The sequence below is a fragment of the Ips typographus genome, linkage group LG5 (assembly GCF_016097725.1).
Source record: "Ips typographus isolate SLU linkage group LG5, UJ_Ityp_2.0, whole genome shotgun sequence".
Classification (NCBI taxonomy): domain Eukaryota; kingdom Metazoa; phylum Arthropoda; class Insecta; order Coleoptera; family Curculionidae; genus Ips; species Ips typographus.
Genome location: NC_138426.1, coordinates 9,757,329 through 9,779,474, shown reverse-complemented (window position 1 = coordinate 9,779,474; position 22,146 = coordinate 9,757,329). Strand labels below are relative to the sequence as shown.

The following is a 22,146-nucleotide window of genomic DNA, read 5'->3' as shown; positions in this document are numbered from 1 at the left end:
TTGACAGTTACAGGGCTGTGATTTTAACCACTGTGTAGCCCCTTAAATTCCCTTCAAATCTCCTATTCAGGTAATGTAGCAAGTGTTACTGTTAGAGAGCTATTGCATCAAAAACTTGCAACATATGACAAAGAAGCAGTGTTAACTTTGACAGCTCCTAACTCGGTTATTTTGACAGTTAAAGTGATCTAATTTTGACCACTGTGTACTCCTTACGGTCTTCATTTACTCCTCTTATTCAGGTGCTGTAGCAAGACTTTTTAGTTAGAGGGCTATTGCCTCAAAAACGTCCAACGAGTGTCAAACTAGTAGTGTTAACTTTAATAGCTCTTAAGTTAGGTATTTTGACAGTTACCAAGCTCTGGTTTTGACCACTGTGTAGCCCCTGAAATTCCCTTCAAATCTCCTATTTAAGTAATGTAGCAAGTGTTACTGCTGGAGAGATATAGCATCAAAAACTTCCAATATATGAAAAACTAGCAGTGTTAACTTTGACAGCTCATAACTCGGTTATTTTGACAGTTAAAGTGGTCTAATTTTGACCGCTGTGTAGCCCCGGAAACTTTTTTTAAATTTCCTATCCAGGAAATGTAGCAAATGTTACTGTTAGAGAGCTATAGCATCAAAAACGTCCAACATTTGACAAACTAGTAATGTTGAGTTTGACAGACCATAACTTGGCTATTTTGACAGTTACAGAGTTCTAGTTTTAACCACTGTGTACTCCTTAAGGACTTCATATAATCCTCTTATTCAGATGCCGTAGCAAGACTTTTCAGTTAGAGGGCTATTGCCTCAAAAACGTCCAACGAGTGTCAAACTAGTAATGTTAACTTTGATTATTTTGACAGTTATAGAACTCTAGGTAATCATTAAAATCCTCATTAAAACTCCCTTATTAAAGGGTTTGCTGTTAGGGAACTATTGCATGCCAATTTCATCAACATATGTCAAATTTGCTGTGATAACTTTGACAGCTCCTAACTCGGTTATTTTGACAGTTACAGAGCTTCAATTTTGCCCACTGTGTAGTCCATAAAGTCTTTATTTAATCCCTTATTAAGTTAGAGAGCTATAGAATCAAAAACCTCCAACATTTGAGAAACTAATAGTGTTATAACTGGGTTATTTTGACAGTTAGATAACTCGAGTTTTGACCACTGTGTAGCCATTAAAATTATCATTATTTAAACGGTTTGCTGTTAGGGAACTATTGCATGAAAAATTCTTCAACTGACTGACTTTGACAACTGCTAATTTTTGGTCTAGTTTAGACCACTGTGTAGCACTTAAAGTCAGTTTCAAATTCTTTAATAATATTTAAAATTATGTAGTTATAGAATGTAGAACAGAAAAGAAACATGAATTGAATGTTTGAATGAATATTGAATATTTTCATGTTGTGTGGATTTGACTAGGGTTTAATAAAAAAAATCACCCTGTATATAAGTGAGATAGGGTGCTAACAAAACTATTGAAAGTCAAACATCATTTTTGCTGTTTTTGCCAATTTTCATGATTTTGATGCGTTTCCATTTCAAGTTAATTATCAATTCAGCTTTCGTTGACAAATATCAATTATTAATGTTTGAAGCATTGAAATTAGTTTAAAAATTTCGAAAATTGAGTTGACTGACAAAATTTCAATTGTCAAATCAGTTTTTCATTAATTTGACGTCAATTTGAGGTTTTTAAGTCAATTTTCATAATTTTGATGCGTTTCCATTTCAAGTTAATTATCAATTCAGCTTTCGTTGACAAATATCAATTATTAATGTTTGAAGCAATGAAATTAGTTTAAAAATTTCGAAAATTGAGTTGACTGACAAAATTTCAATTGTCAAATCAGTTTTTCATTAATTTGACGTCAATTTTCATAATTTTGATGCGTTTCCATTTCAAGTTAATTATCAATTCAGCTTTCGTTGACAAATATCAATTATTAATGTTTGAAGCATTGAAATTAGTTTAAAAATTTCGAAAATTGAGTTGACTGACAAAATTTCAATTGTCAAATCAGTTTTTCATTAATTTGACGTCAATTTTCATAATTTTGATGCGTTTCCATTTCAAGTTAATTATCAATTCAGCTTTCGTTGACAAATATCAATTATTAATGTTTGAAGCATTGAAATTAGTTTAAAAATTTCGAAAATTGAGTTGACTGACAAAATTTCAATTGTCAAATCAGTTTTTCATTAATTTGACGTCAATTTGAGGTTTTTAAGTCAATTTTCATAATTTTTATTTGGCCTTGTGTCGTTCTTCTCGTTGATGTTCTTCTCGCAAGTTTCTTCAATTGCAGATACAATATAATGGTTTAAACCTTTTGAAACAACATTGCTTTTTTGTTTTACTTGGAGCTGGTTTGGATTGCATTTAATGCAATGATGTAGGTCGTCAATCGAGTGAATTTCTAGAGGCGACTTTCAAAATAACCTAATAACAATAATCGTCATCTGATATAGGTACGAGCCAAATATTATCTTCACGAATATGTGGGACGAAATTCCCGAGCTAACGGGTATATCCGAGTAGGAATAAAATTATGCTCCGATAATGCACGTGCCATTTCTGTCAGGTTTTAGTGTTTTTAACAACCGCGATAAAAATGTCTGGAGGACGGTCGAAATGAAAAAACCGCATCTTGGCAAATACTTTTTTTAGCATTTTTATGGTTGTCTGCCGTAAACGGACCTAAGCGTTATCAACTATCTGGATGGTTCTTTTCATTAAAAGCGGTACCCCAGCAGGACCACTAAAAATTCCGTCGTGGTCATTTGCTTACCACGTATTATCCCCACAGTGTCAATATTATGTATCACGAAACAATATCGTGAAATAATGCGGTTTGGAACAGGACCAATAATCGTTAACGTGACCTAAAAAACACTAAAGTTCCAGTAACTCGTATAGTGATTAGCTAAGCAAATTTTAGTAGCTATACGGAAAATCAAATAGAATTACGATGATGTCACGACTGGATAAATGACACACAAATTTTAAACCAAAATTTTATTTTACATTATTATACAGGGTATTTTGAGAAATTTTTGACAGATATCACGTGGTTTTAGAAGGTAATTTAGCTAGACAATCACGTGACTAATGTCATAATTCTCAGAGAAAAGTTTTATATCAAATATTGCGAGTAAAACTTTCTAAATCCGAATTTTAGTAACTATTGATGACAGTTTGACAGTTTTGAAGGTATTGACAGTTGTCACGTGGTTCTAGAACACTATTTAGCTAGACGGTCACGTCAAAATAACTGTCATAAATCTGAGAAATAGGTATTGAAAACTGTGTTAAACTGCAATTCTTGCAAATTCTAGTTAAATTTGAACAGTTTTGATATTAGTGACAGATATCACGTGGTTTTAGTAGATAATTTAGCTGGACAATCACGTGACTATACTGTCATAATTCTCAAAAACAAGTTTTATATCAAATATTGCAAGTAAACTTTTCTAAACCCGAATTTTTGTAACTATTGATGAAAATAACTGTCATATATCTGAGTCTTGTTTTGAAAACTGTGTTAAACTGTAATTCTTGCAAATTCTAGTCAAATTTGGACAGGTTTGACTATAGTGACAGTTATTACGTGGTACTAGAGAATAATTTAGCTAGACAATTACGTGACAACTGTCAAAATAACTGTCATAAATTTCAAAAACACGTTTTATATCAAACACCGCAAAACAACTTTACTAAACCCTTATTTTTGCAACTTTTGAACACAGTTTGACAGTTTGGACGTTAGCGACAGTTGTCACGTGGATCTAGAACATTATTCAGCTAAGACGGTCAAGTGACAATTATCAAAATAACTGTCACAAATCTCAGAAACACGTCTTGTTTCGAAAACTGTAAGAAACTGGGTTAACTTTAGCTAGGCAGTCACGTGACCCAGTTGAAGTAAGAAAATGACTGATTTGAGCACATTTTTGGAATATTCATTAAATTTCCTATTTAATCAGCTTAAAAAACAGTACAAAATTTAGTACAGTCAGAGAGAAAAGCGGTGTCAAAGTTAGAACTGACAGAAACACAATTTGAAAGAACAGTCAAGGACAAAATCAACTGTAAAACCCACTTGGAGTAACAAAATGACTGTTTTAAGCACATTTTTGGATTATTTATTAACGTTCACATTCAATAACATAAAAAACACTTTAAAGTTTGATACAGTCAGAGAGAAAAGCGGTGGCAAAGTTTGAACTGCCAAAAACACAATTTGAAAGAACAGTCAAGGACAAAATCAACTGTAAAACCCACTTGGAGTAAGAAAATGACTATTTTAAGCTCATTTTTGGAATCTTCATTAAATTTCCTATTTAATAAACTTAAAAAATAGTACAAAATTTAGTACAGTCAGGGAGAAAAGCGGTGTTACAGTTAGAACTGCCAGAAACACAATTTGAAAGTACAGTTAAGGACAAAATCAACTGTAAAACCCACTTGGAGTAACAAAATGACTGTTTTAAGCTCATTTTTGGAATCTTCATTAAATTTCCTATTTAATAAACTTAAAAAACAGTACAAAATTTAGTACAGTCAGGGAGAAAAGCGGTGTTAAAGTTAGAACTGCCAGAAACACAATTTGAAAGTACAGTCAAGGACAAAATCAACTGTAAAACCCACTTGGAGTAAAAAAATGACTGTTTTAAGCACATTTTTGAAATCTTCATTAAATTTCCTATTTAATAAACTTAAAAAACAGTACAAAATTTAGTACAGTCAGGGAGAAAAGCGGTGTTAAAGTTAGAACTGCCAGAAACACAATTTGAAAGAACAGTCAAGAACAAAATCAACTGTAAAACCCCCTTGGAGTAAAAAAATGACTGTTTTAAGCACATTTTTGAAATCTTCATTAAATTTCCTATTTAATAAACTTAAAAAACAGTACAAAATTTAGTACAGTCAGGGAGAAAAGCGGTGTTAAAGTTAGAACTGCCAGAAACACAATTTGAAAGAACAGTCAAGAACAAAATCAACTGTAAAACCCACTTGGTGTAAAAAAATGACTGTTTTAAGCACATTTTTGAAATCTTCATTAAATTTCCTATTTAATAAACTTAAAAAACAGTACAAAATTTAGTACAGTCAGGGAGAAAAGCGGTGTTAAAGTTAGAACTGCCAGAAACACAATTTGAAAGTACAGTTAAGGACAAAATCAACTGTAAAACCCACTTGGAGTAACAAAATGACTGTTTTAAGCTCATTTTTGGAATCTTCATTAAATTTCCTATTTAATAAACTTAAAAAACAGTACAAAATTTAGTACAGTCAGGGAGAAAAGCGGTGTTACAGTTAGAACTGCCAGAAACACAATTTGAAAGTACAGTCAAGGACAAAATCAACTGTAAAACCCACTTGGAGTAAAAAAATTACTGTTTTAAGCACATTTTTGAAATCTTCATTAAATTTCCTATTTAATAAACTTAAAAAACAGTACAAAATTTAGTACAGTCAGGGAGAAAAGCGGTGTTAAAGTTAGAACTGCCAGAAACACAATTTGAAAGTACAGTCAAGGACAAAATCAACTGTAAAACCCACTTGGAGTAAAAAAATGACTGTTTTAAGCACATTTTTGAAATCTTCATTAAATTTCCTATTTAATAAACTTAAAAAACAGTACAAAATTTAGTACAGTCAGGGAGAAAAGCGGTGTTAAAGTTAGAACTGCCAGAAACACAATTTGAAAGAACAGTCAAGAACAAAATCAACTGTAAAACCCCCTTGGAGTAAAAAAATGACTGTTTTAAGCACATTTTTGAAATCTTCATTAAATTTCCTATTTAATAAACTTAAAAAACAGTACAAAATTTAGTACAGTCAGGGAGAAAAGCGGTGTTAAAGTTAGAACTGCCAGAAACACAATTTGAAAGAACAGTCAAGAACAAAATCAACTGTAAAACCCACTTGGTGTAAAAAAATGACTGTTTTAAGCACATTTTTGAAATCTTCATTAAATTTCCTATTTAATAAACTTAAAAAACAGTACAAAATTTAGTACAGTCAGGGAGAAAAGCGGTGTTAAAGTTAGAACTGCCAGAAACACAATTTGAAAGAAAAAAATCAACTGTAAAACCCAATTGAGAGAAGAAAATTACTGTTTTAAGCACATTTGTGAAATCTTCACTGAATTCCCTATTCAATATCCTGAAAAACACTACAAAACAAACACATAATGGCAATGTTATTAAAAACGGTAGATTATATACAAACAAAAAAACAGGAGAACTGTAGAAGAACCACAAAAACAGTAGATACCAGGAAAATGTTTTTTGGGTAATTCCGGAAAAAAGTAAAGCAGGAACAAGGATGATAACCCGGCTACACGTGTTTCTGCTTTTTGGCTTCATCAGGCATGTAACTCCATCTGTACGAAAGGAAGGTTCAAAAAGAACAAGTTCCTTTCTGCTTCACTTTTTTTTGCGGAATTACCCAACAAATATGTTCCTGTCATTCACTACATCCGCGTTAAACTCTTCCAGGTAGACATACCGTTTTAACGGTAAACCTGGCAACATTGGACAAAGTTGTGCAAAACCCAGGGTTGCCCAGTAGATACTGTACAAAATACCTGGATAGACTCCCTAGAAATCCCGGATTTTTGTAAATTGCCTATATTTTAGTAAAATGTAGTATTCCTATGCAAAACAGTATATAGAAACATATCAGCAACGTTCATAGACCATTCAGTAACAAAGTCAGTAACAAAACTGTAATAAATTATTAGAAAACCATTAACCAAAGCAACTGTAGCTTATTTTGGCAAAGCATTGTCCAGACTTTTTACAGAAACACCCTGTATTTATTATTACACAACTGGGTAAATGTTACAAGGTGGTCAAAGCAAGATTTGAAGAATTGAATCCTTATTTGTATGAGAAGAAAATGTTAATCAAAACCTCCAGTCATTTACATATAATATCAGCACAGTAATGACTACAGCAAAATCATTGCGTTAATTAACTTTTCCACTGCAATTTGTCATGGTGAACAGATGAACAGTTTTTCATAACCTAAAGATAATTATTATACTTTTAGTACACTTAAAAAACAACTTTTCTTCATTGAATATTAGTATTGTGGAACTGGATTGATGTTGCTGTGATGAAGTTTCCGCCTTTTTGAAATTTCTTGATTAGTTTTGGCAATTGTGCCAGAACAAATAATAAATTGCATTATTGTGAATGAAGGCGTACATTCTACGAGCCAAGTACTTGTTTTTGTTTTTTTTTTAAGTACATAAACAATCAAAGTAAATTAGGATGACGTCAAAAGCTTCAAAAGTTGCCAACCTAAATGACAAAAAAAGTTAATTACTTAAAAATCAACTTAATTTAGTTGTTGCGTTGCTAACAATGAGCATTGAAAAGTGAATATTAACATCAAAATCACGAAAATTTAAATTTGAAACCTGTTGAAACGACATTGTTTTTCTTGGAGCTGGTTCAACCATAACGCAAATTTTCTGGTCAAATTGTACAGAGTGTTCAAATATGCGTTGTTTTGGCTAAATTTTGGTAAAAAAATCCACTCTGTAACTTTCACACAACCAAAGTTATGACCTGTCAAACCAAATAGTGTTTTATTGGCTTGCGCTTGGGGTCACTTTGTCTTTTTGCATCTGGCACTGTCACAAAAAAATTGTCTGGTCAAGTTGTACAGTGTGATCAAATAAAGCTTTGCTTTTTCTACATTTTGGTAAAAAAATTCATTCTCTAGCTTTCACACAACCAAAGTTATGGCCTGTCAAACGAGACAGTGCTTGGTTGGCATGAGGTTGGTGTCACTTTGACTTTTCTCCATCTGACGCTATTACTAACCATTTTTATGGTCCAGATGTACATAAGGGTCAAATAAAGCATTGTTTTGGCTACATTTTGGTAAAAAATTTAACTCTGTAGCTTTTACACAACCAAAATTATGACCTGTCAAACCAAAAAGTGTTTTGTTGGCTTGAGCTTGGTGCCACTTTGACTTTTCTCCATCTGACGCTGTTACTAACCATTTTTATGGTCAAGATGTACATAGTGGTCAAATAAAGCATTGTTTTGGCTACATTTTGGTAAAAAATTTCACTCTGTAGCTTTCACACAACCAAAGTTATGGCCTGTCAAACTAGACAGTGCTTGGTTGGCATGAGGTTGGTGTCACTTTGACTTTTCCCCATCTGGCACTGTCACTAAAAATTTGTCTGGCCAAGTTGTACAGTGTGATCAAATAAAACGTTGTTTTTGCTGCATTTTGGTAAAAAATTTCACTCTCTAGCTTTCACACAACCAAAGTTATGGCCTATCAAACTAGACAGTGCTTGGTTGGCATGAGGTTGATGTCACTTTGACTTTTCTTCATCTGTCGCTGTTACTAACCATTTTTATGGTCAAGATGTACATAGTGGTCAAATAAGGCGTTGTTTTTGCTGCATTTTTGTAAAAAAATCCACTCTCTAGCTTTCACACAACCAAAGTTATGGCTTGTCAAACTAGACAGTGCTTGGTTGGCATGAGGTTGGTGTCACTTTGACTTTTCTCCATCTGACGCTGTTACTAACCATTTTTATGGTCAAGATGTACATAGTTGTCAAATAAAGCATTGTTTTGGCTACATTTTGGTAAAAAATTTCACTCTGTAGCTTTCACACAACCAAAGTTATGGCCTGTCAAACTAGGCAGTGCTTGGTTGGTATGAGGTTGGTGTCACTTTGACATTTTTTTATCTGGCTCTGTCACTAACAATTTTTCTGCTAAATTCGTACAGAGTGGTCAAGTAAAGCATTGTTTTGACTACATTTTTGTAAAAAAATCCACTCTGTAACTCGCACACAACCAAAGTTATGGCCTGTCAAACTACACAGTGCTTTGTTTGTTTTACTTTGGTGTCATTTTGACATTTCTCCATTTGGCGCTGCCTATAACAATTTTTCTGATCAAGTTGTACAGAGTGGTCAAATAAAGCGTTGCTTTTGCAGCATTTTTGTAAAAAAATCCACTCTCTAGCTTTCACACAACCAAAGTTATGGCCTGGGAAAAATTAAGTTATATGTTAGGCAAGCTAAAATACGTCACAGTCACGTAATTTGGAATTGTGAATATTAATAAAAAATATCAATGGTTACAGGAAAATTTGCAATATTTCCAAAATTCGCTTTCTCTCTTACTCTTCAAATTATCACTAATCCTCAAAGTTAGTACATATAGTTTACAATTTGGCATTTTGAAAAATTTAAGAAGATAATGAAAAAAGATAGAAAACAAAGTAAATTTTAGATCACGTGACTGTGACGTAGTTAACCGTTCAGTACTCCGCTGGACCTTGCTGAACCTAACCTAACTTTTTTTGAATTTTTACCAATTGTAATTTTTAGAGTACGGCACTGAAATTTAACAGGATTGACAAGTAGTCTAGCTGATATCCAACAGTTTTTCACTAATTTACAGGGTAGTACCCTGAAGATTCTTCAATGAGAAGAAAATTAGGTACTTTGTCTACAAAAATTGTTTGAAACCGTCAAATCAAAATCTGTTTTTCTTTGATGTTGTTGTTCTAGATCTAAAAAGCATGACACTAAAGAGGAAGAATAAGAAAAGCTTAATTCCTATAGAAAACGAACCATTGACGTCTTTAAATATATTTTTGTTAGTATAATAATTGTACTAGATGTGCTGCTCTTGTGTCAGGTCAAATTTTGGCAGTATTTGTGGTGTTTGAAAAAAAAACAGATACAAATTAAACAAGAAAACATTACAGTCAAAGTGAAGGGACAGTTAGTCGAAAACAAGTTAAGCACCATTAAGTCTGTGACTTTTTTCCTTTCACGGTGCTGCCCTAAAACGCTTTTGTGTTGTGTGAAAGGAATAACCAAGAATGGCCAGCAGGATTGTTACGCGAAGCACTCAGGCCTGAAACATTAAATTCTAATATGCAGTTTTACTACGCTCATGTTGCACCAATTAAGTCGAACCTGATTATTAGAACCGGCACCCGAGTACAGAAAGCTTGATCAAAACCGGGTTTGTGTTGAAACTGCCCGTTGTTCCATGCAAATTATCGTCTCGATCATTATTCGTATCAATAATTGATTTTAAGTGTAATTTCGGTTTTTCTGTTTTGTTCGATTCAACCTCAAATGACCATGATCAGAATGGAACCTTGTGCTGTTCTTCTCGTTGATGTTTTTCTTACAAAGTTTCTTCAATTGCTGAAACAATATCATGGTTTACACCTTTTGAAACAACATTGATTTTTTGTTTGTTTTTTTTTTTTTTGGAGCTGGTTTCAATAAAACAATTTTTTTCTGGTCAAGTTGTACAGAGTGGTCAAATAAAGCGTTGTTCTGGCTATATTTTGGTAAAAAAATCCACTCTGTAGCTCACACACAATCAAAGTTATGGCCTGTCAAACCACACAGTGCTTTTTTGGGTTGAGCTTGGTGTCACTTTGACATTTTTCTATCTGGCGCTGTCATCAACATTTTTTCTGGTAAATTCGTACAGAGTGGTCAAATGAAGCGTTGTTTGACTACATTTTAGTAAAAAAATCCACTCTGTAGCTCGCACACAATGAAAGTTAGGGCCTGTCAAACCAAAGTTTGTTTTGTTGGCTTGAGCTTGGTGTCACTTAGTCTCTTTTCCATAAGGCGCTTTCACTAACCAGTTTTGTCGTCAAGTTGTACAGTGTGATTAAATAAAGCGTTGTTTGGGCTGCATTTTGGTAAAAAAATCCACTCTGTAGCTTTCATACACCAAAGTTATGGCCTGTCAAACTACACAGTGCTTTGTTGGTTTCACCTCGGTGTCATTTTGACTTTTCTCCATTTGGCGCCGCCTATAACAATTTTTCTGATCAAGTGGTACAGAGTGGTCAAATAAAGCGTTGTTTTTGCTACATTTTGGTAAAAAAATCCACTCTGTAGCTTTCACACAATCAAAGTTATGGCCTGTCAAACTACACAGTGCTTTGTTGGTTTCACCTCGGTGTCATTTTGACTTTTCTCCATTTGGCGCTGACTATAACAATTTTTCTGATCAAGTTGTACAGAGTGGTCAAATAAAGCGTTGCTTGGGCTACATTTTGGTAAAAAAATCCACTCTGTAGCTTTCACACAATCAAAGTTATGGCCTGTCAAACTACACAGTACTTTGTTGGTTTCACCTCGGTGTCATTTTGACTTTTCTCCATTTGGCGCCGCCTATAACAATTTTTCTGATCAAGTTGTACAGAGTGGTCACATAAAGCGTTGCTTGGGCTACATTTTGGTAAAAAAATCCACTCTGTAGCTTTCGCACAACCAAAGTTATGGCCTGTCAAACTACACAGTGCTGTGTTGGTTTCACCTCGGTGTCATTTTGACTTTTCTCCATTTGGCGCTGCCTATAACAATTTTTCTGATCAAGTTGTACAGAGTGGTCACATAAAGCGTTGTTTGGGCTACATTTTGGTAAAAAAATCCACTCTGTAGCTTTCACACAATCAAAGTTATTGCTTGTCAAATTACACAGTGGTTTGTTGGTTTCACCTCGGTGTCATTTTGACTTTCCTCCATTTCGCGCTGCTTATAACAATTTTTCTGATCAAGTGGTACAGAGTGGTCAAATAAAGCGTTGTTTTTGCTACATTTTGGTAAAAAAATCCACTGTGTAGCTTTCACACAATCAAAGTTATGGCCTGTCAAACTACACAGTGCTTTGTTGGTTTCAACTCGGTGTCATTTTGACTTTTCTCCATTTCGCGCTGCTTGTAACAATTTTTCTGATCAAGTGGTACAGAGTTGTCAAATAAAGCGTTATTTTTGCTACATTTTGGTAAAAAAATCCACTCTCTAGCTTTCACACAACCAAAGTTATGGCCTGTCAAATTACACAGTGCTTTGTTGGTTTCACCTCGGTGTCATTATGACTTTTCTCCATTTGGCGCTGCCTATATCAATTTTTCTGATCAAGTTGTACAGAGTGGTCAAATAAAGCGTTGCTTGGGCTACATTTTAGTAAAAAAATCCATTCTGTAGCTTTCACACAATCAAAGTTATGGCCTGTCAAACTCTACAGTGCTTTGTTGGTTTCACCTCGGTGTCATTTTGACTTTTCTCCATTTCGCGCTGCTTAAAACAATTTTTCTGATCAAGTTGTACAGGGTGGTCAAATAAAGCGTTGCTTGGGCTACATTTTGGTAAAAAAAATCCACTCTGTAGCTTTCACACAATCAAAGTTATGGCCTGTCAAACTAGACAGTGCTTTGTTGGGTTAAGCTTGGTGTCACTTTGCCTTTTTTTTATCTTGGTCTGTCACTAACAATTTTTCTGGTAAATTCGTACAGAGTGGTCAAATAAAGCATTGTTTTGACTACATTTTGGTAAAAAAATCCACTCTGTAGCTCGCACACAATGAAAGTTATGGCCTGTCAAACCAAAGTTTGTTTTGTTGGCTTGAGCTTGGTGTCACTTAGTCTCTTTTCCATCAGGCGCTTTCACTAACCAGTTTTCTCGTCAAGTTGTACAGAGTGATCAAATAAAGCGTTGTTTTTGCTACATTTTGGTAAAAAAATTCACTCTGTAGCTTTCACACAGCCAAAGTTATGGCCTGTCAAACCAAACGGGGGTAAGGTAAGGTCCAGCGGAGTACTGAACGGTCAATTGAAATACGTCATAGTCACGTGATCGAAACAGAAGAAAACCAGGAATTGTTTGTTAATGTACACTGTGTTCTCTATTTAGTACTTTCATTATTTTTTTAGTTTTTTAGTATTTTAAACTAATTAATTCTTCTAAAAATTACAATTCGTAGAAATTTACAAAAATTGGTTAGGTTAGGTTAGATACCTAAGGCAAGGTCCAGCGGAGTATTGAACGGTCAACTAAAATACGTCGCAGTCACGTGATCTGATGCTCTGAGTAAGGCGGGTAGATCAGATGACCGTATAGTAGACGAAATGATGACGTAACTGCCATTTTCGCCGGTTTAAACCTTACATTGTGATTTTCTAATAATTCTAATTAATTCTCATCTCTGGACCTTATTTACTTAAGTAGTAGTTGGAAATCAGAGTTTTTAAGATATTTCTAGATAAAAAAAGTTGCAACTAAGAAAATTGTCATTCTACCTAAAGAAACCTAAAAGTTAAACCAACGATATGATAGTTTACTACTATTACCAAGTTTAGACTTATTTTTTGTACTGTCATTCTAAAAAAAAAAACTAAAGAAAAAATATAATTAACAAATGTAACCTCACTAAAGAAACTTTAATGATGTTCCTTCTAGTAATAATAATTTACGTAATGGTCACTCGAGTTGATAAAGTTCCGGTCATTTGATTCAGTCCTAATTAAAATTCCTTAGGAACTAACCTGGAACGTCTTCAAAAAATTCAATTACCTCTACAAAACGTTGAACACTTTCTACTTAAATGCAGCACTGTCACTCCGCGTTTGTATTTTAATAATGACACAAGAACGAGAGTTACATGTTTACATAATAAAGAATGCTTGTTGGAAAAATATAAAATTGTTTGCGGTAAAAATAGAGCGCGTGTTTTAAAAATACTGAAGCGAACGTTGATCTACTGAAAAAATTCCGATATAGTCCGCGTTTCCAATAATTCCCAATCCAATTTGTTTCTTTTAAATTATAGGCCTACAAAAGGTTCAACCAGTTTTAAAGCATTAAAAAAATTATTGAAACCTGACGTAATTATTATTAAACCAAAAAAAAACAACTGTGTAAGTGTAAACTTCGTATTTGTTTATACGAAATGTTCATCCGTTAAAAATAGCTTTATTTGCGTCTAGATGCAGTCTAGACTCACTAATTTTATAGTGATAATTAAACGATATAACGTAAATATTGACCAGAGTGAATAAGCACTCTGTTTAACGTATCGATAAATCGGAAAAAATGCTGCAAAATCACGTTTTTCATTCATTTACACTTTTTTTGGACTGATTTATTATTATTTACTTTAAATTGTTAAGTTGTTTGATTGTTTAGTAATCACTGGCAACACAAAACCACAATTCCCAATACTTATCAGAAATAAACTAGATGAAATAACACTCACCAATTTTACCATTTACTGGTCAAATTTGACCAGTAAATTTAAGGGTTTAATTAAAATTTTCATTTTTAAATCTGAATCCCTACACTTTTCATGCACTCCCTGTCTCATGAACACCACTGACACAGTGAAACTTTCAGGGATAAGTTTAGCAGTTCCTTACGAACATTTTTGCTCTCCTTCAAATTTTTGGTAACTTTCACTGTTTCTGACTTATTTAGCAAAAACTGGTTTGATGCAACCAATTTTCAAATCAGTTGTAATTGTGGTTTGAAATTTGAGCACCCTGTAACTCGGCTATTTTTGAAAGTTCAGGGAAGTTGAACCACTCAAATTAATCGTTTTGAGCTCCTCTTTCCAGTGGCGTAAAGCAAAAAATTATATCTGAAAAATTCCGTACAGGATGATCAAAAACAGTCAATTACCATATTTTTCATGCACACCCTGTATACTGGAAGCAAAAAAGGTCCCGCAAACTTACGGTGTTGGGTTAAAGAGTTGATCAGGAACATTTTTGGTCTCTTGCAATATTTTTGTAACTTTCACTGTTTTCGAGTTATTTAAGAAAAACTGGTTTGGTGCAACAAATATTTACATTAGTTGAAATTGTGGTCTGAAATTTGTACACGGTTTAATAGACAGTAAAGAACAAAATTGCCTGTAAAACCAACTTGGAGTAAGAAAATGACAGTTTTAAGTACATTTTTGGAATCATCATTAAATTTCCTACCCGATAATCTGAAAAAAACACTACAAAATTTGGTACAGTCAGGGATAAAAGTGGTGTTAAAGTTTGAACTACCAGAAAAACATTTTGAAAAAACAGTGATGGGCAAAATCGCTTGTAAAACCCACTTGCAGTAAGAAAATGACAGTTTTAAGTACATTTTTGGAATCATCATTAAATTTCCTATCCGATAATCTAAAAAACACTACAAAATTTGGTACAGTCAGGGATAAAAGTGGTGTTAAAGTTTGAACTACCAGAAAAACAGTTTGAAAAATAGTCAAGAACAAAATTTACTGTAAAACCCACTTGGAGTAAGAAAATGACAGGTGTAAGTACATTTTTGGAATCCTCATTAAATTTCCTATCCGACAATCTAAAAAGCACTAAAAAATTTGGTATAGTCAGGGAGAAAAGTAGAGTTAAAGTTTGAACTGCCAGAAAAACAGTTTGAAAGAATAGTCATGAACAAAATCGCTTGTAAAACCCACTTGTAGTAAGAAAATGACAGTTTTAAGCACATTTTTGGAATCCCCATTAAATTTCCTATCCTATAATTTAAAAATAAAATACTACAAAATTTCGTACAGTCACGGAGAAAAGCGATGTTCAAATTTGAACTGCTAGAAAAACAGTTTGAAAGAATAGTCATGAACAAAATTGCTTGTAAAACCCACTTGGAGTAAGAAAATGACAGTTTTAAGCACATTTTCGGAATCATCATTAAATTTCCTACCCGATAATATAAAAAAAAACTACAAAATTTGGTACAGTCAGGGTGAAAAACGGTGTTAAAATTTGAACTGTCAGAAAAACAGTTTGAAAAAACAGTGATGGACAAAATCGCTTGTAAAACCCACTTGGAGTAAGAAAATGACAGTTTTAAGCACATTTTTGGAATCCTCATTAAATTTCCTATCCAATAATCTAAAAAAACACCACAAAATTTGGTACAGTCAGGGAGAAAAACGGTGTTAAAATTTGAACTGCCAGAAAAACAGTCTGAAAAAACAGTCATGGACAAAATCGCTTATAAAACCCACTTGGAGTAAGAAAATGACAGTTTTAAGCACATTTTTGGAATCCTCATTAAATTTCCTATCCGATAATCTAAAAAAAAACACTACAAAATTTGGTACAGTCAGGGAGAAAAGCGGTATCAAAATTTGAACTGGCAGAAACACAATATTTGTAATTTACCATTTAACATCAATACTTAACCACTTTTCGTGCAACTCATATATGACAAGCTGAATCGAATGACATAATAATATACAGGGTGTCCCATTTGAAAAAGGGTAGCACAAAAGTTAAGAAACTCTTGAAAATTTCAGAAACTTCTATAATAATCTCCTAATTAGTTTTAATACAGAAGAATTAAAAATACTAGAAAATACTGTTACTTTACAAATTTTGGTTTTTCTTATGTTTTGTGTTGTGGGTACCAGTCTTAAAAACGATTTATTACCTTATAATATAATTAAACTGTGATAACAGTACTACTGCTAAAACATGAGAATATCACTAAGAATAATATAGTTGTAGATATGATTCTATATTATGTATAATCAAAGTAGTGCTAAATACATACAGCGTACTTTTTATCATTTATGAATTAACTTTTTATTTTGTTTTCACAGGAAACATTTAAAATGTACTTTAGTAAATTAATCGTCAAAACTGCTCACAGTTGAAACACTATAATAGTCATATTCAATTTTGACAATTAGAATGATTTTTATAGAATTCATAAAAAATAACTTGAAAACTTAAGGCTTATCAAGTTATTTTTTATGAATTGGAGCTCGATTTGAAATTTTTTAGTAAATTATTTAGAATTTGATTCAAATTTCCGATTTTCAACTTCAAAGCACTAAAATTTGTTTAAAAAATTTAGAAAATTGACTTGTCTGGCAAAATTCTAATTATCAAGTAATTTTTTTATGTATTGGAGCTCAATTTGCAATTTTTCAGTAAATTATCTAGAATTTGATTCAACTTCAAAGCACTAAAATTTGTTTAAAAAATTAAAAAAATTGACTTGTCTAGCAAAATTCTAATTATCAAATCATTTTTCATGTTCATCAATTTGCAGTTTTATAAGCTAACTAAGGAAGAAAAGAAACACTAGAAAGTTCTAGTTTAAACCAGTTTGAAGCCCTTTTAATTTCCTATAACAGTCTCAAAAAAAAAAATCATATAGCTATAATAACACGTTACTTCATGAATACAGTTAACGGGCGCTATTGGTAATTAAGTTTTTTCTGTCGTTGCTAGGACAGCTCATAACGCCGTTATTTAAAAGGTTAGAAAGTTCTGGTTCGAACCAGTTTTAATTCGCTGTAATCCTGTTTTACCTTTGAAAATGCACTATAAAACATTTTGAAATAAATTTTCAAATAAATACTTAATTTCATGAAGAAAGTTAAGAGACGCTGCAATAGTAATCCTTTTTTTACTTCCGCTACTTTGGCAGCTCATTACTAAGTTATTTGAAGGACTAGAAGATTCTAGTTATAATTTGCTATAAAAAATTATAAAATACATTATACAAATAAGCACGTTACATTATGAATAACGCTAACGGAATAATTGGCTTTTCCTGCCGTTATTGGACAGCTTTTAACTAAGTTATTTGAAGGGTTAGAAGGTTCTAGTTTGGACCAATTTGTAGCTATTTTAATAACTGATCATAGCGTATAAATTAAAAGCACTTAAATCTGAGTGTTACGCCACTGCATCTAAAACACTCACTGGCGCCAAGAAACTTTCTGCATTAATTCACGATGTTAAACCATTAGCAGAATTTAAGCTGAGTGAACTGATTCTCAGCCTGAAAATATTGAAACAATTAGCATAAACTGGACCTAAAAGTAAACAAATCATATTGATGTTAGGCTACTTGACCAATTTTACCGTTTATTTGGTTCTAATTAAACGTGACCAACAAATCGGTAACGTTTTGCATGTTTTAAGGCCAGTAAATTGGTAATATACTGTATGATCGCACCAACGACGTAATTGGTAGCCGAACTGGGAAAAGCTTCCATGACCTGGTAAACACATAACGCTAATAACATGCATTTTACTTTGCAAGTTGCTGGTTACGATCGTTAATAAGACAGTTAGAGCATCATGAATTTCCCATAAACAACCATTTTTTCGGATTAAATAATTTTACCCTTCTGGTTCGCGATGCCGTTAATGTGAGTGTAAAAGTAACGGTCTGTATTTTACGTAAATAGTTCAGCGTGGCTATTTTTTTCCTGGCTATAATAGCCGTGTAAAATTAGAATGATTTCTTTTGCAAATCGGTTTTATTGAACTATAAACTAACCTTACCCACTAGCATTCTTCTCAGATTCGTCACTGTTTGAACGTCAGCGCTTACGCCCAAAATGTAAACAGGTGTAAAAATACAATTTATGTTGTAAGTTTTCATCATTTTCTTAAATGATTTATTTTGGAACTTAGCAGAAAAAACAGTAAATACAAAACTGTAATTATTTAGCAGTATTTCAGTCTGTTATTATTATGTCCAAGTTTAGTTCAACATGTCAAACGTTTAAAACAACATTTTGGGTGACGTTTACAAGGATGGCAAATTATAATCAATATTTTCAAATTAGCACAAACTATCCAAAAGTGTATCTGTAGAATGTGCCATGAATATGCCAAATATATCACATTTTAGGAGCTATAATAACTGTTATTTGGCCTCTATCAATAACTATAAAAATCATTCTAATTGTCAAAATTGAATATGACTATTATAGTGTTTCAACTGTGAGCAGTTTTTGACGATTAATTTACTAAAGTACATTTTAAATGTTTCCTGTGAAAACAAAATAAAAAGTTATTTCATAAATTATAAAAAGTATGCTGTATGTATTTAGCACTACTTTGTTTATACATAATATAGAATCATATCTACAACTATATTATTCTTAGTGATATTCTCATGTTTTAGCAGTAGTACTGTTATCACAGTTTATTATTTATATTATAAGGTAATAAATCGTTTTTAAGACTGGCACCCACAACCCGATAATTAGAATTTGGCTAGACAAGTCAATTTTCTAAATTTTGTAAACAAATTTTAGTGCTTGGAAGTAGAAAACTAGAAACTTGAATCAAATTCTAGATAATTTACTGAAAAATTGCAAATTCAGCTCTAATTCATAAAAAATGATAATTAGAATTTTGCTAGACAAGTCAATCTTCAAATTTTTTAAAACAAATTTTAGTGCTTGAAAGTTGAAAATTGGAAAGTGACATAAAATTCATCAAAAAATCCGATAATGACATCTTTTTTTTTTTCTTATTTGTTATATTATAATTTTTAGATACTTGTTTCCTGTGTACTTCTTCGTTTGTGCAATCTTGACTTCCTTACAATTTTAAATAACCGTTTCATTGTATGTAGTAACCGCAAAATATACTTCAAAAGTGGCGTCCATTAAACCCACGTCGATTTAAGCAAACCGAAATCTAAAAATTGATTTATAAACGAACTAAATTCTTCGCATTGTTAGTTGTTTAAAAATACGCCTTTATTACGGACGACTGCAATTTTTGCCGATTATTATGTCATATCCGTGTGCCTGATGATTGTTTCAGAGAATCATTACACTCTTTTTTTCTCGAAGACTGATTGATGACAGCTGGATGATGTCATTAGTTCGTTTTTTCTTTAAATTGCGCAACTCGATGATAATTGATTGATCGATAATAAATTGCGGGGGATAGGTACCATCAATTCCAGTACCACATCTCCGCAAAGAGCAGGATATGTAAATTGGTTAGTTAGGTATGGGAACTATTAAATAGCAGGAAACCACTAGACGACGTTTTAAAGCCGGAAGATAAAGCAGTCCAATTTTTAACACGCCAAAAGGAGATTAACGGAGGGAAAGGATAAAGTGGTTAATAATTTTGATGGTTTCCAAGGAGGTTGAGGTAAAGATCGTTTTATTTCGTCTAGGGTTCATTAATAACGGCTCGTAAACAGCAAGTATCCCATTGTCTCGTCTGTTGTTACTATTTCGGGCAGAATCTCTCGTCTGCACCAGGTGATTCATTGCTTTTTTTTATGCTGAAATTAATTTACCTGGAGTGGTGAAATATCGTTCTGGAACAGCAATTTTCACTGTCTGAAACCCTATCAATTTTTATGGGTAAGAAAGACAATTTTAACAGTTCTTCAAAAGAGTGTATTCCCAAGAGTATTTGCTTGAGTAAATACGGTTCAAACTGTCCATAAATTGAAGAAATTGATATTAGTAAAGGATGTCTTTTTAGTAAATCTCAAAGTGGTGGAATTTTCCAAAAATCTCTTTTAGTCTTTTTAAGAAAATGCACGATTTGGCAACATTGCAAAAATTTCGAACTAAAATTGTCAGTTTGACAACTCCGTAGAAATGTGTTTATTTAAAAATATGACCAAGTTGACAACATTGCATTACTTTCGTTGAAAATTAGAAGTACTGTCAGTTTAACAGATGACTTGCAAGGCATGTTTTAAGCTTTCAAACTAGTTTTTATTGGTTTGAAGTCATTTTTAAGCCAGTATACTAGAAATTAGTCTAAAAACCATGAAAACTGACTTGAAAGGCAAATTTTAAAACTTAAAGTCATTTTTTTGGGGATTTGAAGACAACTTTCAAGACCAAAGTCTTGAAATTAGTCTGTAAACCATGAAAAGTGACTTGACGGCACATTCTAAAATTTCAAGCCAATTTTTAAGACTAGAGACTAGAAATTAGTCTAAAAACGATGAAAACTGACTTGAAAGGCACATCTAAACTTTCAAGCCGATTTTAATGGTTTTGAAGTCATTTTCAAGACTGTAGACTTGAAATTAGTCTGAAAACCATGAAAACTGACTTGAAAGGTACATTGTAAGCCTTCAAACTAGTTTTCATTGGTTTGACGTCAATTTTAAGATAAAAGACTGGAAATCAGTCTTAAAACCATGAAAACCGACTTGAAAAGCAAATTTTAAGCCTTCAAGCCAATTTTCTTGGATTTGAAGTCAATTATTAAGAGTGAAGTTTTGAAATTAGTCTGAAAACCGACTTGAAAGGCATGTTTTAAGCTTTCAAACTAGTATTCATTGGTTTTAAGTCATTTTTAAAACAGCATACTGGAAATTAGTCTATAAACCATGAAAACTGACTTGAAAGGCAAATTTTAAGCTTTCAAGCTAATTTTCATGGATTTAAAGTCAATTTTTATGACTGGAGACTTGAAGCTAGTTTGCAAACTGACTTGAAAGGCAAATTTTAAAACTTAAAGTCATTTTTTTGGGGTTTGAAGAAAACTTTCAAGACCGAAGTCTTGAAATTAGTCGGTAAACCATGAAAAGTGACTTGACAGGCAAATTTTAAGGCTCCTTTTAACCCTAGACCATTGAAGTTAGTCTGAAAACTGACTTGACGGCACATTCTAAAATTTCAAGCCAATTTTCAAGACTGTAGACTTGAAATTAGTCTGAAAACCATGAAAACTGACTTGAAAGATACATTGTAAGCCTTCAAACTAGTTTTCATAGGTTTGACGTCAATTTTAAGATAAAAGACTGGAAATCAGTCTTAAAACCATGAAAACCGACTTGAAAAGCAAATTTTAAGCCTTCAAGCCAATTTTCTTGGATTTGAAGTCAATTATTAAGAGTGAAGTTTTGAAATTAGTCTGAAAACCGACTTGAAAGGCATGTTTTAAGCTTTCAAACTAGTATTCATTGGTTTTAAGTCATTTTTAAAACAGCATACTGGAAATTAGTCTATAAACCATGAAAACTGACTTGAAAGGCAAATTTTAAGCTTTCAAGCTAATTTTCATGGATTTAAAGTCAATTTTTATGACTGGAGACTTGAAGCTAGTTTGCAAACTGACTTGAAAGGCAAATTTTAAAACTTAAAGTCATTTTTTTGGGGTTTGAAGAAAACTTTCAAGACCGAAGTCTTGAAATTAGTCGGTAAACCATGAAAAGTGACTTGACAGGCAAATTTTAAGGCTCCTTTTAACCCTAGACCATTGAAGTTAGTCTGAAAACTGACTTGACGGCACATTCTAAAATTTCAAGCCAATTTTCAAGACTGTAGACTTGAAATTAGCCTGAAAACCATGAAAACTGACTTGAAAGATACATTGTAAGCCTTCAAACTAGTTTTCATAGGTTTGACGTCAATTTTAAGATAAAAGACTGGAAATCAGTCTTAAAACCATGAAAACCGACTTGAAAAGCAAATTTTAAGCCTTCAAGCCAATTTTCTTGGATTTGAAGTCAATTATTAAGAGTGAAGTTTTGAAATTAGTCTGAAAACCGACTTGAAAGGCATGTTTTAAGCT

At 32.7% G+C, this 22,146-nt stretch overlaps 1 protein-coding gene across 3 annotated transcripts in view; it reads right to left on the bottom strand.

Annotated features, from left to right (window-relative positions):
* The window catches only part of Fs (Follistatin), a 66,384-nt gene that overhangs the window by 30,626 nt on the left and 13,612 nt on the right, over nt 1-22,146 (bottom strand). The window contains exon 1 of one of the 3 annotated variants that reach the window (XM_081979520.1): nt 13,388-13,483. The exons of 1 other annotated variant lie outside the window; for it this stretch is intronic. The gene's annotated coding sequence lies outside the window, so the exon portion shown is untranslated. Of the gene's footprint in view, nt 1-13,359; nt 13,484-22,146 lie in introns of those variants that run through there. One more of the 3 variants, XM_081979521.1, reaches the window with a different exon arrangement.